Consider the following 14,081-nt stretch of genomic DNA (forward strand, 5'->3'; position numbering starts at 1 on the left):
TTACGGATATATAGGGGTCTTAATGATGGAAATGTGTTTGAAAGCCATTTCAAGGTCAAACATGACACAGATCATTAACAATGTGGTTCAGTCTCACATTGTTCCTTGGGAGAGGGAGAGAATCGGTGAAAAGGAAGTGGAGTTTGTAGTAGGGATCAAAGACAATGGCTTTGGTCCTTTGGTCTTCTCAATATTTAATTGGAAGAAATTTACGTTTGTTAAGTATTGGATGCTGGATAAGCAGTCAAACAATTTAGATAAAAACCATACTATAACCAGGTTATAGTCCAACAGGTTTATTTGGGAGTACCTGTACAAGCTTTCAGAATGCTACCCGATGAAGGAGCAGCGTTCCAAAAGCTTGTACTTTCAAATAAACCTGTTGGACTATTAGCTGGTGGTGTGTGATTTTTGACTTTGTCCACTCCAATCCAACACTGGCACCTCTACATCATGGCAGTTCAGAGACAATGGAGGGGTCGAGAACATTGGAAGCCATTGATGGCAATTCTCTGGTTATACTTAGATAATCAACAATGGAACCAGGTCAGAACAGTCTGACCCAACTGGATGGCAGGGGAGAATTACTGGAGGAGAATGGTGCAGTCAACTGTGTCAAAGACTGCAGACAGATCACGAAGTTAGGACTAATTTGTCTTTGCCAGTAATATAGAATGTCATTTTGACTTTACTAAGAGCCACTTTAAAACTGGAAATCCAACAGCAGCGATTAAAAGATAGGAGTTCTGGGAAAGTTGGGGCATAAATGTAGGAGAGTGCCGGGACTCTGGGGAGGAGGGGGAGTTTGGAGGTGAGGTGGTAGTTTGCAAAGTTTAAGAAGTCAAGGCTTGATTTTTGAGGAGAGGGGTGATGATGGCAGATTTGAAGAAAATGACAGAACTTAAAAAGAGAAAACATTAATAATATCAGCCAGTACACAATCCAGGAAGGGAGGCTGAATGGTCAGTAGTCTAGTGGGAATGGAATTGAAAGAGCAGGAGGTGAATCTTATTGGCATGATAAACTCAGGTGGCATGAGCAGAAAGAGAGAAACTAGAGAAGGAAACTAGCTTAGTATGAGGGTAAGTGGAAAGTTTTGAGGAAGTTTAGCTCGGTGGGCTAGGATAAGAAAGGTAGGCAACAGAGACTGCTGGTGAGATAGTCTCAATCTTAGTGATAAAGAAATCCATGAGCTGTTTGAGTTTATTGTTAGAGGTGAGGGTGAAGAAATCAGGATAGGTATTTAGGAAAACTCTTCCAGCAGAGAAAGGAAGCTGGGGAATTCCATTATGAAAATAGGACCCAAGAGTACTTTATGTTCGGTGACAGGGAAAGGCTGAACTACAATCTGTTCATCATTTCCTTTCAAGTCTGCAACCCTTGGCCTTAAGGGAGTACAGATAAGGGCCATATCAGGTGAAGGTCGACTAGGGTGGAAAAAGCAGGCGATTCTGCGATGTGAAATGCAGCTTGCAGAACATTAAAATGACAGGAAAAAAGGAACAGCAACAGGGCCACAGTTTCAGTGTACCGACAATGTGGTGCCAATCAATACTAATAGTCATTTCAATGCATGACTTTGTTATAAACTTAATTTTAAGTCAAAATAGATCTCAAGTATTGCCAAACTCACATTTGGAGATACATATTGAAGCATATCACTTAAACCGGTCATTGTAAATGTTAAGCTGTCCAGAATACAAAGTATATATCCTTTTACACTTCAGCACATATTGTATATCCTGCGACCAAGTAGTTGGTGCCAAGATATCAATGTAAAAGGTCTAGTTTGTGATGTCAAATTGAATTTCAATGACTTGAACACATAATTCAGGCTAACACATTCAACGTTGAGGTAGTGCTGTAGATGCCGTGTTTTAAATGGTCATTAAAATCAAGACCAATGCCCTCCCCAAGTGGAGATAAAAGATTCTATGGCACTATTTTGAAGAATAGCTTTACTCTCCCAAGCGTCTTGGTCAATATTTATCCTTCAACAAATCTCACTAAAAGTGGTCATTATATCTGATTATTATTACAACACGGTTTGACTGCTGCATTTCCTACTTTACAAAAATTACATCATTTCAAAACAAGATAACTATCTCTTGATAGTTATAAGTTGCTTTGTCATATATGAGTTTGTGAATTATTGTATAAAAATCTATGTTGTTTAATTAAAATTGCCCCTGAATCGGAGTTTTGTTGGGAAATCAGCTGTGTTATAAACAAGTGTTACACTGCTCCTCAGGGTTCTGTCAACCTCCCACAATGGAAACACAGTCTCCCAGAGAGATCTCAGATGTACCTCTCACCTCTGTACAAAATCAACTTGTTTCAAAGACTCCAACAATGTCAACGTCTGCACAGATGAGATAAATTAAACTAGTTGTGTATTTGTTCATTAACATAGAAATGCTGCCCAAACTACTGCCTTCACATTCCAATAACTTGGCATGCAAATAATTCCTATAACCTCCATCTTTCTGCTTCTAGCATTTAGCCCAAATTTAGCTGCTTGCTAGAATTGCTTTGTCTGTCTGGGTTGGGGATTGAGAGTGTGAGAGTGTGAGAGTGAGTGTATATGTGTGTGTAGTAAGTGTAGAGTGTCTTAAGTCTATGAGGGGTAGGGTGTGTGTGTGTGTGTGTGTGTCATGTGAGTCATGTGACTCAGCCAACATTGTCCATCTTATACGTTGCAGATAAGGATGCCCTGAGGCATGGTACATTGGGGAAACCGAGCAAAAGCTATGGCAACGGATGAATGGGCACTGCACAATAATCAACAGACAGGAGTGTTCCCTCCCAGTTGGGGAACACTTCAGCAGTCCAGAAAATTCGACCCTGGACCTTCGGGTGACCATCCTCCAAAGTGAACTTCGGGTTAGGCAGCAGCGAAAACTGGGCAAGCAGAGGCTGATAGCTAAGTTCCATACCCATAGGGAGGGCCTCAACCAGGACCTTGGGTTCATGTCACACTACAGGTGACCACCATTGCACCACACACACACACACACACACACACAGACACACAGACACTCCTACTCCTATACACACCCACACTCCACACTCCCACATGCATCCTCTCAGAGACTCAGACCACTCTACACTCATGCACACACATATACACTCTCTCTTACACTCACAGTCCCCACCCCAGACAGACAGACACACACACACAAAGACCCACATGCACACATATATTTTGTGGGGTGAATTTGTACTTGAAGAGTTCCATTGTACTTTGCTCAAAAACTGCATGAATTCATGTAAAACTCTGTTATCTCACCTTTTTAGATTAGAATCAATCTAAACATCATGGCATAGACAGAGAACACAGGGGGCTAACACCTTCAACATATTGTCTAGCTAACACCAATTGGTACAGTTAACCTGAGAATGCAACTTTTAAAAAAAAGGTTTTGTGATTTACACATGAAAGAAGTGAAACTATCATGGTATTCGAACAGATGAAAGACTCAACAGACAATTAAGGTATTTTTCAATGTATAATTTCAGTTACCTCACACTGTAAATTTTTGCTTTAAAATCTGTGCTTTACAATTGTGTCCTCCACAACCACCTGATGAAGGAGCGGCGCACCGAAAGCTAGTGTGCTTCCAATTAAACCTGTTGGGACTATAAACTGGTGTGTGATTTTTAACTGAGTCAATAATCAGCATTGCCATGAAGAAATTCACAACCCTGAAATGTTCCAATATCCTTGTTAAAAGGTTATCCCACCATAGTCAGAAAAGTAATTTGCAAACCGCAGTCTCCATTTATCTAGTTTACTTCAGACCTAAAATTACAAACATACATACCAATGTGACAAGTAAAACTTGAAAATGACGCAACTTGACTTGCTTTGCATACATGAAATATGTTAACTTATTACAATCAGCCCCATGATGCTTCTTTGCAAGAAATCACATTTACAAGATAAATACATGACTTGGTCAATTTCTTCTACATTTAAAAAAAAAGTCACTTGTTGTATTATTCAGACTCTAATACAAATGACAGCATGGAAAAAACTTTTGCAGAGTAAGTTTTATTCTATAAAAATCAGATGATAATGCAAATTCAATCTGATGTCATATGGTCACCGTTTATAAATCCTGATAACATGTCAAAAAGTAAAGCCAGGAAGTAACTGAAAAGTTATACAGTAGCCTGATAATTTATAATTTCCATTATGACAACCCTAACTGTCTCAATTTCAGATATTAGAGATTATAAATATCAATTTGTATTAATAAAATGCTAATTAAATTCTGATTACTTCCTTTCCAAAAATGTAAATTTGTCAAAAGAACAACAAAATGACAAATGTAGCTAAAGTATTGCTTTTAACTGAAAATATTGCCATAATTGCTGCTTTTCCGTGTCCCAATATTATAAGCCACCATGAAATCGATTCATGATACAAAACCAAACAGATTGCAGCCCTGATCCATAACAGGAAATTAGGAATTAGGAGCGGGAATTCAGCCTTTCAAGCCCACTCTAGCATTTAACATAATCATGGCTGATCTTATCCTGGTCTCAACCCCACTTTCCTGCTGGTTCCCCGTAGCCCTTTATCTCACTTATCTTCAGAAACATGTATTTTTTGAATCTGTTGATTGGGGCAGAGTTCCACAGATTCACAACCCCTGAGAGAAGTAGTTTCTCCTTATCTTAGTTTTGAATCTACCTCCTCTTACTCTACATCTATGACTTCTTGTTCAAGACTGTGCAATGAGAGGAATGTCTGTTCAACATCCACCTTATCAATCCAGTTAAATATTTTATATACCTCAATCAGATCCCCTCTCATTTTTCTGAATTCCAGTGAGTACAAGTCCAAACTATTCAAACATGTCTCCAATGACAACCCTCATCCCTGGAATCTACCTCATGAACTGCCTCTGAATTGCTTCCAGTGTCACATCCTTCCTCAAGTAAGGAGGCCAAAATTGGACAAGATTTCAAGGTTGGTCTCACCAACACCGTAATATAATCGTAAGGATGCTTCTTTACTGTTACAATCTAGTAATTTTGCAATAAATGCCAGGATTTCATTTGCTCCTCTTATTATGCTCTAAACAGAGCAATCTCTGTTATCTGGACTTCGATAATCTGAATTTTGGATTATCCAAACAAGATCAAGGTCCTGATGTTTGGGTAAACTGTGACAACGACAAAGCCTGAGACCTGAGGGCGCAAAAATCTTACGTTGTATCACTTAAGTACGAGACTCTATTTGAAATAAGATCCTCTGTTGTAACATAATAGCTATATTTTACATAAAAGCTTAAATAAGAGAACTTACTAAGCAAGAGAAGCTGGATCTGGGCCCACAGTGTGCCTGTAGCAAGGGGAATGCATGACACCATCGGTCACTAGAGGAACTGCAACCTGGTCTCACACCCGCACCCCATGGCTCTCAGATCAGTTATCCGAACAAAATACTCCCTGTCTGTGTCGTTTGGATAATTGGGGTTGTTCACTTTCTGTGATTCATGCACAAAGACACCCAAGATCCCTCTATACTGACACACTTTGAATCTACTTTCCATTTAAATAATAATTTGTCCTTTTATTTTTCTGGCCAAAATGGATAATTTCGCAGTTACCCACATTAAACTCCATCTGCCAGATTCTGGCCCACTCTACAAGCCTATCAATATCTACCTGTAAACTCTGTCTCCTCATCACAGCCTGCTTTCCCAAATATTTTAGCATGATCAATGAATTTTGCTATTAAACGCTGTTCCTGCTTGCAGATCATTTACATAGATTGCAAATAGTTGAGGTCCAAGAACTGTACTTTGCAGCACCCAATTAGCTACATTTTGCCATCCAGAGAAGAACCCATTCATCATGATCCTTTGCTTTCTGTCAGACAGTCAATCCTCTATCCAAGCCAATACTCGACCCTTAACCTCCGTAGGTCTAACCTTCTGGATAAGTCATTTATGCGGTGCCTTGTCAAATGTTGCACTGGCATCAGGAACACAGGGATTGCTTGACCTAAATGAATGGAAGTTCACCTACAAGCAAGGTCACAGTTTCAAGATATGAGTTGGATCATTTAGGACAGAGATAAGGAAACATTTCTTAGAGAGCTGTCAACTTGTGAAATTTGTTCCCACAGAGGGCTCTAGAGGCCTGGGCGGAAGTGGTGGTGACCACGGCAGTAGGGGTGGCGGAGCGTGGAGCGGAGGATCTTGAAGGAGAACTGTTGCTGGTGTTTTTGAATCTGTAATCTGTACTGTTTGTCCTATTCGGGTCCGAACTCTGCTGGTTTAAAGGTGGTCCGGAGTCACGCTTGCAGCAATGCTCCGGCACCTAACCTCTCATCCGCCGACATTTCCGCCACCCCCAAACAACCCACCCTCCCATCCTGGCACCTTCCCCTGCCACCGCAGGAACTGTAAAACCTGCGCCCACACCTCCTCTCTCACCTCTATCCAAGGCCCTAAAGGAGTCTTCCACATCCAAAGTTTTACTTGCACATCCACTCATATCATTTATTGTATCCGTTGCTCCCGATGCGGTCTCCTCTCCATTGGGGAGATTGGGCGTCTCCTAGCAGAGCGCTTTAGGGAACATCTCCGGGACACCCGCACCAATCAACCACACCGCTCCGTGGCCCAACATTTCAACTCCCCCTCCCACTCTGCCGAGGACATGGAGGTTCTGGGCCTCCTTCACCGCCGCTCCCTCACCACCAGACGCCTGGAGGAAGAATGCCTCATCTTCCGCCTCGGAACACTTCAACCCCAGGGCATCAATGTGGACTTCAACAGTTTCCTCATTTCCCCTTCCCCCACCTCACCCTAGTTCCAAACTTCCAGCTCAGTAACTGTCCCCATGACTTGTCCGGACTTGTCCTACCTGCCTATCTTCTTTTCCACCTATCCCCTCCACCCTCTCCTCCTTGACCTATCACCTTCATCCTCTCCCCCACTCACCCATTGTACTCTATGCTACTTTCTTCCCACCCCCACCCTCCTCTAGCTTATCTCTCCACGCTTCAGGCTCACTGCCTTTATTCCTGATGAAGGGCTTTTGCCTGAAACGTTGATAGAAAGTAGGCAGGAGTAAGCCATCTCTCCATGTTTCTATATCATTCATTTTACACCATTCTGATAATATGAATTAATGGCATTGGGAAATTTGACTAAAACAGCAATTAATCTCTTAATTAATCCGCACAGACTCAGACATGAGGAGAGAAATCCTCAGGTGACTGGAGAGCTTTATGAAAGATAGATGTAAAGTTGCCTATTCTGCCCAAGAGCACAGCACTCATTGTAGGAGATGAGGCACTAAATTTACACATACGGTTGTTAGTGGAGCCTGGATCTGCCAATATCTCTGTTGGTTTTCCCAATAAAATAGTTCATTGATATTCAGTTTGTGTACATGCAGCAAGTAACCCAAACAGCCAAGCCACAGAATTTCACCCTAGCACACATTTTTGCTTTTGTATTGATGCTTACTTCATGTTCAACTTGAGTAACTTAGAACTATTACAGTTATCAAACACAGTTTCCAGATGGAAGGGCAAATTAACGTAATTAACAATTTCAATAGCATCTGTTTCTCATGAAGCTTCAACTCTTCACCATCGCCTTTTGAAGGATTGTTTTGAACTAGTTATCATTCAGCAACTTTCTAGTGGTTCTCCAGTGCAAAACTAAAGGAGTGCTGTACTTTTGGACTGCCTTTTTAAGTAGAGAAGATTAAAGGAGGTCCCATCAAACCCTTTGGTGGACATGAAAGTTCCAATAGAACTTTTGTAAAGTACAGGGGACCTCTCTCCCATCTTGGCCAATATTCATCCCTTAATCAATATCATTAGAACAGATGGTCATTATCTCATTATTGTTGGTGAGAACTTGCCGATAACAAGTTGACATTTCATTTATCGCACCACTGAATTGGAGAAATGCAGAAATCTGAAGAATAGAAGCAGATACAAAGATTAAGCAGGGCAAGGCCACAGAGAAATTTGAATATGCGGGTGAGAAGTTTAAAATAGAGGTGTCATGAGGTTCGTACAATGCATAAATTACCACACACACTGAGCATACAAGCAACAATAGCAGCTTTCTCACTAACACAATCAATGTTAGGAAAAGTCACCAAGTGAAAAAGATCCTACTCTCCATGTTGTCTCACATGGCAATAGAGACAATCATGTCTTCAAAGCCACGTGCCGGTGTAAAACTGCACAGGAATATTCTTTCACATCAGTAGTTTTTACAAACTAATTTTCACAACTACATTGGGAGAAAGAAAATAAATAGGCTTTCCAAATAAAGTGGGGGAATCAAGGGTCTGAACATTTGCTCCAATCCGGACAATTCCTAATCTAGTGCATTCACATCAGAAGAGACAAATGCAAGTTGCTACGTTTTTGTTGAGGGGAGGTAGGCATCTTGAGTTGAGCACGATAACCCAGAAACAGTTCAGAGGCTGACTTAGAGGCTACCAGATGCTGAGGCAGCTGTTTTAAAGACCAACTTCAGTGCTCTGAGACTTGGACCCAATATAAACAGTTAGACCCGCTAGCCTTCCATCTATCATACCAGCTCACCAATCCCCACTTCCCATACACCTCTCCATCAGGCCATCTCAAACTCCTTTATTCACCTTTAATTGTCTCTCGTTGCATCCATACCAATCCACAGTGATCAACCAGTGTCCCCTACCTACACATGGCACCACCCATCCTCCAGAAGAACACATTCCAGCACCCCCATCCCACGCCCCTTATAACTTCTCAGCAGACTTCATACCAACTCATATCAACCTCACTCATTCACATAGCTCCTTATTGTTACTATGCCAATTTATTCCATTGTCCCTCTTCTGACAATTCACCCACTATGCTACATGGGTAGAGCTCAGGAGCCTCTCCTCATCCCATTCCCTTATAGCCTCAGACCAACTCATGCCCTGCCAGCCAATGCTTTTTTTAAAAAAATTCACTCACAGGATGTGGATGTCACTCCATGTATCAGGCCATGACTTTTCAGATTGTATTGGGAATACTATTTGGCTGCTGCTGATGATCCACAGTGCCTATGAATGTCCACTCTTCAGTTGCTAAATCTATTCAAAGTCTATCCATTTAGCACCATGATAGTGCCACAAAACTCAGTGGAGGATATACTCAATGTGAAGATAAGATTTTGTCTCCACAAGGACTGTTTGGTGGTCTCTCTTACCAATACTGTCATGAATGTGAATTTGGGGGTATGTTAGTAAGTTTGCAGATGACACCAAAATTGGAGGTATAATGGACAGCGAAGAAGGTTACCTTAAATTACAACAAGATCAGATGGGCCAATGGGCCGAGGAGAGGCAGATAGAGTTTAATTTAGATAAGTGTAAAGTGCTGCATTTTGGAAATCAGGGCAGGACTTACACACTTAATGATAAGGTCCTAGGGAGTGTTGCTGAACAAAGAGACCTTGGAGCGCAGGTTCATAGTTCCTTGCACGTGGAGTCACAGGTAGATAGGATAGTGAAGATAGCGTTTGATATGCTTGTCTTTAGTGGACAATGCATTTGAGTTTGGAGTTGGTAGTTCATGTTGCGGCTATTGGTTAGGCCACTATTGGAATACTGCGTGCAATTCTGGTTCCCCTGCTATCGAAAGGATGTTGTGAAACTTAAAAGAATTAAGAAAAGATTTACAAGGATATTGCCAGGGTTGGAGGGTTAGAGCTGTACAGACAGGCTGAACAGCCTGAGGCTATTTTCACTTAAGCATCGGAGGCTGACGAATGACCGTGTAGAGGTTTTATAAAATCATGAGGGGCATGGATAGGGTAATTAGACAAGGTCTTTTCCCAGGGTGGGGAAGTTCAAAACTAGAGAGCATAGCTTTAAGGTGAGAGTGGAAAGATTTAATTTAATTAGATTAGAGTCCCTACAGTGTGGAAACAGGCTCTTTGGCCCAACCATTCCACACCGACCCTCCGAAGGGTAACTCACCCAGACCCATTCCCCTCTAACTAATGCACCTAACACTATGGGCAATTTAGCATGGCCAATTCACCTGACCTGCTCATCTTTGGACTGTGGGAGGAAACCAGAGCACCCGGAGGAAACCCACGCAGACACGGGGAGAATGTGCAAACTCCACACAGACAGTCGCCAGAGGCTAGAATCAAACCTGGGACCCTGGGGCTGTGAGGCAGCAGTGCTAACCACTGAGCCACCTAAGTTACCTAAGGGGCAACTTTTTCATGTAAAGGATCGTGCGTGTATGGAATGAGGTCCAGCTATATTGAAGGAACAGCAATCTATTTCCAACTCAGGATGGTGAGGGGAACTTGCATGTATCTGGTGGCCTTGTCCTTCTATATGGAAGTGGGTTTAGGACTTACTGTCTAAGGATCTTTGATGAATTTCTGCAGTGCATCTTGTCAATGGTACACACTGCTGCTATTCAGCGTTGATGGTGCAGGGAATGGATGCTTCTGGATGTGAAGCCAGTAGAGTAGCTGCTTTGTTCTGGATGGTGTCAAGCTTCTTGAGTGTTGTTGGAGCTGCACCCATCTAGCTTGGGTGAGGGGCAAGGGTAACTTGATAATTAGCATTCAAGGTTTTCTTGCCCATGTCTGACCTGATTCCAAGGCACTTAATCAAAGGCTGATGACTCCTAAGGAAGCTCCCTCCCAACTCTACACCACCTCCTCGGATAGTGATGATGTCATCTGGGATTTTGTGTGTAAGATATAAATCTATGACTTTGGCTATGTCAGGCCGTTGCTTGACTGTCGTCTGAGATATATTTCCATTAGCCCTAAATGTTGGTAAGGAGGACATTGTAGGATCAGCCAGGCTGTGTTTGTCATTGTAGTCTCTGGGGTCTTCATCAACTCACCATTATCCACCATGGATAGACCTAAAAGGGCTTGCTGTGAGAAAATAAAGTTTCAAGTATCTACTGGACACTTTAATATGTATAAAACAAACTCACATTGCTATAGAGGATTCAATACATTTAAATCAACAGTGAACATATTATCTAGAATTACAGGCAGGACATGTGGCTCTGGGGTCTCTGTCATTTTGGGTAAGGCATGTGTCTACCCAATTCTGCAAAATCCAGAAAAGCAGTCAAACAAATTGAAATCTCCAGCTGACTTTTACCAGCACTCAACACTTCCAATATCAATGCCAGTCAATGTATTGGTTAGCTTGGTAAAACTTGGTCTTTTTTCAGAATATTAATGAACTTCAATTGAAAACATTATTTTAGATTTATACAATTGTTTTTCCTACTTGCAATGCCGCAAGAGACTTACTTACAAAGAAATTGTATTATTTTCTTGACTTAAGCTATGGACCAACAGTTTTGATTAAAGATCAATTATACAGCAACAGTATCTATTAATAAAAGTATACGGTTGTTTTATCAACATATAATTTGTCATTTTCAAAGTTTTATACACAAACACTAAATATTTACAGTTATAAATATGTTTGTACTCAAATTAAACAGGCAAACAAATTCAGTTTTATAAAGAAAAATGGAACAGGAACAGTATGCCTTTCACAATCAACAGATGTCCTAAAGCACTTTACAGCAAAGGAAGTGCATGTAACAAGTATAATGTAGGAACTAGAGCGACCAAATTGCAAGCTCTCACAAACAGCAAAGCAATAAAAGGGTCAAAAAGTGTTTTTGTGATGTTGACTGGAAGATGAATATTGGCCTCAGAACACAAGGAATTTCTTCAAACTAGTATAATTATATCTGCTGGAAAGGGCACTTGAGGCCTAGGTTTATAGATTCATCTAAAAGATGGCATAACTGGCAGTCAATACTTCAGATAGTAAACCTTGAATTTTGTGCTCAAGTCTTAGACTCAGCCTTTGGATATGAGCTAGCTACAAATGGAGCCACAGGGATACACAATGGATTATGTATGGATGCATCCCCACTGCACCACATTGGAGAAGCCCTCAACACTGACCCTGAGTGTACACATTGTAGTATCATCTCTCAATGTTATCAGAACCTCCCAATAACATGCTTGTGGTGATAATAATTGAATGGAAAGCATAGGATCACTCCTCACCCCCATTTTGAATTGTGATTAAACAGATAGTATGAGTATTCATTTATGGTTTGCTCTGTACTGAATGCTCCTTTTGGTCTGGTCAGAGGCTTTTTCTCCCTTCCATAATGTTCATTTTCAGGAAATGGTCATTTTAATCAGCAACGTGTCTAAAGGTGCTGATGCACTGCCTCTATTAACCTGCCTGCGTGAGGAAATTGGTTGTTCATAAGTCAGTACATGCTCCACTGTACATAACAGTGATTAGACTTCAATGCTTCAAAATTATTTAATTGGTTACAAAGCATTTTCTGACAGCCTCAAGTCATGAAAGGTACTTTTAAAGTAAACTTTCTTTGTAATGTCAATTTACTCAAAACTATAATTTTGAGGATTACCAATGATATATGACTCAGAACGTGAACAAATAAAACATGCAGCGTATTAAAACTGGATTTGACTTTGACTGTTTTTCCTTGTTTTTTTTACAACATATTGAACTTACATAGGTCCGTAGCATATCATAAGGTATTTAGAGCTCTATGGTTAAAAATGCCTCCAGCACACAATTTCCTCACTTTTCAATGCAACAATGTCTTTTTTTCTCTTTTCCATTCTCTGCTGTATGGATTCTGTGATTATAGGGACCTACAGACTACTCCCACCAGTGTCTTCTACCTCTTATTTCTTACCCTCACCCATGTGAATGCTACATCTTCTGATCCAAAATCATTTCTTGCTATTGACCTTATTTCAGATCATGCTAGCAAAGCTCTCCCACTATCCTTTGCTTTCTGCCTGTCTTTTTGACAAGTCAAGTCATAGCTCTAAATGTTCAGTTTTCAGCTCTGATCTCCTTGTAACCATGTCTCCAAAATTACCACAAGATCATACCCATTAACCTTTATTTGTACCTTTATTCATCTATATGATGCGCATTAAAGAAAAGAGCCATTAATTTTACCTTTTTACTATTTGCCCTCCTTTGATCCTAAGTGCTTCTTGACATTGTACAATCTGTCCCTTCCATCCTGCCTTGGTTATTGAATAGCTGCTTTGCAATACTGCCATATCCTTTTGGTTTGTAAGCTTACACAACTCTTGCCAGAACTTTCCTCCATTCTATTTAATTTAAAGCCCTGTCTACAGCAGGAGTTTTTTGATTCCCTGAGACACTGATCCCAGCATGTTTCAAGTGCAGACCATCCAACCAGGTCAGCTCCTTGTATCCTAGTACTAGTGCCAGTGCTCCAAGAATTGGAACTCATTCCTCCCACACCAATTCTGGAGTCATATATTTGACTCCTTGATTTTATTTATCCTCTGGCAGTTTGCTCATGACTCAGGCAGTAATTATGAGATCATTATCTTGGTGGTTCTGCTTTTTAGTTTAGCTCCTAATTATTCAAATCCAGAGGAGAACCTTCTTTCCATGGTCATTAGTACTGACGTGAACAACAATAAGTGGATCTCTTCCCACCGATTACAAGTTCTTCTCCAACTCTGAAGAGATGTCCTTAATCCTGGCACAGTGCACGCAACACAGCCTTCGGGACTATTGATCATACCTGTGGAGAACAGTATCCATTCCACAAATTCTACTTTCCCTTACCTCTACTATGTTTCTATTTGTCCCCCCACTAGAATGGCTTCCTGTTCTATAGTACCCTGGTCAGTTTGCTCATCCTCCCTGCAAGCGCCCACACAACTTGTAAGACTTCATGATTGGTCAATTACAGGGGCCTGTGGATTTTCAAATATTACCTCTGGGTTCCCATAGCTGCCTCATCTGCTGTTGCACTCTCCTGTTCCTTATCAGGGACCAAATTTGAATGACCTAATCTGAGGGTTGTGACCACTTACTGGAGCAGCATTCAAGTAGCTTTCCCCTTTCCTGATTTGGTGGAACATTTGCAATTCATACTCCAGTTCCTCAAATTGCAAAAACCTATTATTATATGTTTGCCCTGAATAATTTTAGGGTCCAGAAATACCCAAATGTAGTAG

The 14,081-nt window shown here is 41.0% G+C and overlaps 1 protein-coding gene across 7 annotated transcripts in view; it reads right to left on the reverse strand.

Moving 5' to 3' along the window:
- Positions 1-14,081, reverse strand: part of lrrc56 (leucine rich repeat containing 56) — a 217,051-nt gene that overhangs the window by 112,482 nt on the left and 90,488 nt on the right. The gene's annotated exons all lie outside the window — the stretch shown is intronic.

Source organism: Chiloscyllium punctatum, chromosome 22 (genome assembly GCF_047496795.1).
Source record: "Chiloscyllium punctatum isolate Juve2018m chromosome 22, sChiPun1.3, whole genome shotgun sequence".
Taxonomy (NCBI): domain Eukaryota; kingdom Metazoa; phylum Chordata; class Chondrichthyes; order Orectolobiformes; family Hemiscylliidae; genus Chiloscyllium; species Chiloscyllium punctatum.